The sequence below is a fragment of the Solanum verrucosum genome, unplaced genomic scaffold (genome assembly GCF_900185275.1).
Source record: "Solanum verrucosum unplaced genomic scaffold, falcon-dt-bn FXZP01000206.1, whole genome shotgun sequence".
Lineage (NCBI taxonomy): Eukaryota > Viridiplantae > Streptophyta > Magnoliopsida > Solanales > Solanaceae > Solanum > Solanum verrucosum.
Genome location: NW_026020104.1, coordinates 1,961,812 through 1,967,615, shown reverse-complemented (window position 1 = coordinate 1,967,615; position 5,804 = coordinate 1,961,812).

Here is a 5,804-nt window from a genome sequence, read left to right as displayed (position 1 = left end):
AGATGACTTGAATTCCTCAAAGTCTATGACATGAATATGCTTTACCATCCGGGTAAGGCCAATGTAATGGTTGATGCTCTCAGAAAAATATTTATGGGTACTGTGGCACATGTTGACGAAGAAAAGAATGAGTTAGAAAAAGATGTTCACCAGTTGGCTCGCTTAGGAATTTACCTTACAAACACATCAGATGGTTGTGTGATAATTCAGAATGGATCAAGATCTTCCTTGGTAGCGGAGGTTAAGGAAAAACAGGATAGTGATCCTATATTACTTCGGTCGAAAGGTTCAGTTCATGATGTGAGGTTTTCTCCCAAGGGGGAGATGGTGTGATTCGCTACCAAGGTCGCTTATGTGGTCCTAATGTGGGTGAGTTAAAGAAGTAGATCCTTACAGAAGCTCATAACTCTAGGTATTCCATTTATCTAGGTGCCACTAAGATGTATCGTGATCTACGGGAAGTCTTTTGGTGGAACGACATGAAGAGGGATATCACAGATTTTGTGGTTGTGATTCCTAACTATCAGCAAGTAAAGGTAGAACATCAAATACTAAAAGGTATGGCTCAAGAGATTAGCAAGCCTACATGGAAATGGTAAGTGATAAACATGGACTTCATCACGGGTGTACCTTGTACTCACAGACAACATGGCTCCATTTTGGTGAGAGTAGACAGAGTCACTGAGTCCGCTCATTTCTTGGTTGTCAAGACTACAGATTCAGCGAAGGACTTTGCCAAACTCTACATAAATTAGATATTTAGATTACAAGGGGTTCCCTTTTCTATCATTTTAGATAGAGGTCCTCAGTTAACCTCTCATTTCTGGAAATCCTTTCGGAAAGGTCTTGGTACTCAGGTAAATCTCAATACAACATTTCATCCATAGGCGGATGGTCAAGTAGAGCTTACCATTCAAACTATAGAGGACATGTTGAGAGCTTGCGTGATCAATTTCAAGGGTAGTTGGGATTATCACCTACCTCTTATTGAGTTCGCCTATAATAATATCCATTCCAGTATTTAGATGGCGTCGTATGAGGCACTATATGGGTGTAGATGCAGGTCCCCGCTTGGTTGGTTTGAAGTAGGTGAAGCAACCTTGATTGGGCCAGATTCGGTTCATGAGGTTACGGAGAAAGTTTAGCTCATTAGAGATAGACTTAAGGAAACTCAGAGTTGTCAGAAGTCCTATGCAGATGTGAGGAGAAGGGACTTAGAGTTTGAAATCGATGATTGGGTTTTCCTAAAGGTGTCACCTATGAATGGGGTGATGAAATTTGGCAAGAAATGGAAGCTATGTCCTAGATATGTAGGTCCTTACAAAATCCTGAAAAGGTTTAGTAATATGGCTTATGAGTTTGAGTTTCCAGCGATACTAGCAACGGTTCATCTAGTCTTTCACATTTCGTTGTTGAAGAAGTTTATGGGTGACCAGGCATTGATAGTACCATTAGATCGGTTCCCGATTTCCAGTTCAGCAACATTAGTGGTGAGTCATTATTCTTTGAGGACGATTGAAATGTTATCCTTCTATTTTCAGTTTTTCTGTTTCAGTTTTGCTAGAAGTTAGCTGGGGGCATGTCCGAATAGCTCTAGTCAGTTAGAGTCTTTATTTAGACAGGGTTTAGAATCAGTTTTTGTTTAAATTTGATCTCTCAGTTGTCATTAAACTCAGTTATATTCATTCAGACTTAGTATGGGTATTTCCCTATCATTTCATCTTATGATATGTTTCTAGCTTCCGCACACTATTTCTTGAGTTTATTTTAGTATGCTTATGATATACCAGCAGGGTTAGTTTGGGGTCACTCATGATCCTAGGTCCCGTGTCGACATCCTGGGGGTAGCTACGGGGTGTGATAAACTTGGTATCAGAGCATTAGATTTAAGAGTCATAGGATGTTTGAAAGCTGCACTAAGTGGAGTGCTTTTCATGGTCGTGAAATGCACCACATCTATTGAGAGGGAGGCTACGAAGTATTTCATGAAGAGTTCACTTTCTTTATATTCTTATCGTGTGTGGGTATGATCTACCTTCTAACTCGTCGTTATGCGTTTCAGACCATGCCTCCTTGTAGAGCTTACCAAAGGAATGCTAATGCACACAATGCTAATGCAGCTTCTCCAGTCCCAGATTAGAAGGTTTGGAATGGAGAGTTTTGGAATGCTATTCAGCTTTTAGCTCAGTGTGTGACTAACCAGAACAATCAGTAAGTTCCAGTTCCTGCAAATGCTAGTGGTGGATCAGTGGAAGCTAGGGTCTGTGATTTTGTTAGGATGAATTTGCCGGAGTTTCTAGGGTTACAAGTTGGAGAAGATCCGCAAAACTTCATTGATGAGGTCAAGAAAATCTTTGAAGTGATGCAAGTGACTGGAAATAATAGGGTAGAGTTGGCGTCCTACCAGCTCAAGGATGTGGCTCACATATGGTTCACGCAGTGGAAAGAAAACAAGGGTGAGAATGCAGCTCCTGTTACTTGGGACTGCTTTACTGGAGCTTTTCTGGAAAAATTCTTTTTGAGAGTGTTAAGGGAGGATAAGGCTTGTGAATTCATGTATTTGAGGTAAGGTACAATGTCAGTCCAAGAGTACAGACTCAAGTTCACCCAACTCTCTAAGTATGCTCCGTATATGGTCGTTGATTCGAGGGCATATATGTCTAAGTTTCTTTTTGGTGTATCCGACTTAGTGAAGACAAAGTGCAGGAATGCTATGTTGTTAGATGATATGAATATCTCTAGGCTCATGACTCATGCTCAGCAGGTTGAGCGAGATAAGCTTAGGGAAATGGCTAAGTTTAATAAGACAGGTAACTATGAGTACTCTCAACAGGAATCGGGTAGTGGAAATTGCTCATAGTTTCAGCAGAAATCTTCAGCTCCATCACCTTCATCAGCTAGTGTTCCATCCTCCAGGTTTTGATAGGATCAGAAAGGTAGGGCATCAAGATCTAAGTCTCAAGGGAGTGTTTCAGGTACCAGAACCTACCCAACTTGTCCAAAGTGTGGTAAGAACCATCCGAGTGAGTGTCTTGCAGGGAAAGAAGGGTGTTTTGGATGTGGTCAGTCTGGTCACAGGTTGAGGGATTTCCCTTCTACTAAGCAGGGACACAGAGGTAACAATAGTAGGGTTGAGTCTACAATTCCAGCACCACCAGCAGTTTACCCAACTTAGCAAGGTACTTCCTCTGTTACAGGTGGCGGGCAGTGCTAGGATAGGTTGTATGCTCTCTAGGCTCGCCAGGATTAGGGAGATTCGCCTAATATGGTTACTGGTACATTGAGAGTCTTTCATTTGGATGTTTATGCTTTGTTAGATCCAGTGGATATTCTTTCCTTTGTAATTCCGTATATAGCAGTAAACTTCGATGTCAGTCCACAAATTCTTTCAGAACCCTTCTCACTCTCTACTCCAGTCGGTGACTCAGTTATAGCTAGTCGGGTATACATAAATTGCCCTGTCGCAGTCTCTCATAAAGTCAACTCAGCAGATCTTGTATAGTTAGAAATGGTAGACTTCGATATCATTCTTGGCATGGATTGGTTACATTCTTGTTATGCCTCATTCGATTGTAGAACTAGGATCGTTCGTTTTCAGTTTCCAAATGAGCTAATATTAGAATGGAAGGGTAGTAGCTCAGTGCCTATAGGTCGATTCATTTCTTACCTTAAGGCGAGAAAGTCAATCATCTAGTTCGGGTTAAGGATTAAAGCTCCGAAACTCCAACTCTTGAGTCAGTTTATGTAGTAAATGAGTTTCCAAAAGTGTTTCCAGAAGATCTTCTCGGAGTTCCTCCTGAAAGGGAGATTGACTTTGGAATTGGTCTCTTTCTCGACACACATCCTATTTCTATTCCTCCTTACAGAATGGCTCCAGTTGAGCTTAAGGAATTGAAAGAGCAGTTGAAATACCTTGTAAATAATGGCTTCATTAGACCCAGTATTTTCCTAAGAGGTGCACTAGTGTTGTTAGTGAAAAAGATAGATGGTTCTCTCAAGGTGTGCATTGACTATCGGTAGTTAAATAAAGTCACAATCAAGAATAAGTACCTTATCCCCAGGATTGATGACTTGTTTGACCAACTTCGGGATGCTAGTCATTTTTCGAAGATAGACCTCATATTCGGTTATCATCAGCTCAGAGTCAGAGATAGTGACATTCCAAAAACAGCCTTCAGAACTTGGTATGGTCATTATGAATTTGTATTTATGTTACTTGGAATAACCAATGCTCCTACAACTTTCATGGATTTGATGAACAAGGTGTTCAAGTAATATTTAGACTTGTTCGTTATCGTCTTTATTGATGATATCCACATTTACTCTAGGAATGAGGAAGCACATGCGACTCATTTGAGGGTTGTCCTTCAAACTCTCAAAGATCGCCAATTATTTGCTAAGTTTAACAAATGTAAATTTTGGTTGCAATCAGTTGCTTTCCTTCAGCATATTGTGTCTAGCGAAGGGATCCAAGTGGATTCTCATAATATAGAGGACGTGAAGCAATGGCCCAGACCTACCTCTCCAATGGATATCATAAGTTTCTTGGGTTTGGCTGGTTATTATAGAAGGTTCATGGAAGGATTTTCATCTATAGTTTCTCCATTAACTACGTTGACTCAGAAAAAAGGTTAAGTTCCAGTGGTCAGATGATTGTGAGAAGAGCTTCTCAGTACTGAAAACTAGGTTGACTATAACTCCTGTTTTGACTATACCAGAGGGTTCAGATGGTTATGTGATCTATTGTGATACATCCAGAGTCTGCCTAGGTTTGTGTTGATGCAACGAGGTAAGTTTATAGCTTATGCTTCTAGACAACTTAAGGTGCATAAGAAGAACTATCCAACTCATGTCCTCGAACTTGCAGCAGTGGTATTTTCCCTAAAGATTTGGAGACATTACTTGTATGGTATTCATGTAGATGTGTTCACAAACCATAAGAGCCTTCGGTATGTGTTCACCCAGAAAGAGTAGAATCTTCACCAGAGGAGAAGGCTTGAGTTCCTCAAGGACTATGATATGAACGTGTTTTACCATCGTAGTAAGGCCAATGTAGTAGCAGATTCTCTTAGCAGACTATCTATGGGTAGTGTAGCGCATATTGAGGAAAAAAGAAAGGAACTAGCGAAAGATGTTCACCGACTTACTCTCTTAGGAGTTTGCCTTATAAGCATATCAGATGGTGGTGTAACAGTTCAGAATGGGTCAGAATCTTCATTGGTAGTGGAGGTTAAGGAAAAACAAGACAATGATCCTATATTGCTTCAACTAAAAGGTACATTTCATTAGCAGAGAGTTGAGGTATTCTCCCAAGGGAGAGATGGTGTGCTTTGTTATTAGGGTCGTTTATGTGTTCCTAAGGTGGGAGAGTTGAGACAGCAGATTCTTGCAGAAGCCATAACTCTACGTATTCTATTCATCCAGGTTCCACCAAGATGTACCGTGATCTGCGGGAAGTCCTTTGGTGGAATGGTAGGAAGAGGGATATAGCAGATTTTGTGGCTAAGTGGCCCAATTGTCAACAAGTGAAGGGGGAACATCAGAAACTAGGAATTATGACTTAAGAGATTAACATTCCTACATGGAAGTGGGAAGTGATCAACATGGACTTCATTGTAGGTTTACCTCGTACTCGCAAATAACACGACTCCATTTGGGTGATAGTAGACAGAGTTACTAAGGCTGTTCATTTTTTCGTTGTCAAGACTACAGATTCGGTGGAGGACTCCGCCAAGCTTTACATTAATAAGATAGTCAAGTTGCATGGAGTTTATTTTTCTATCATCTCAGATAGAGATCCTCAG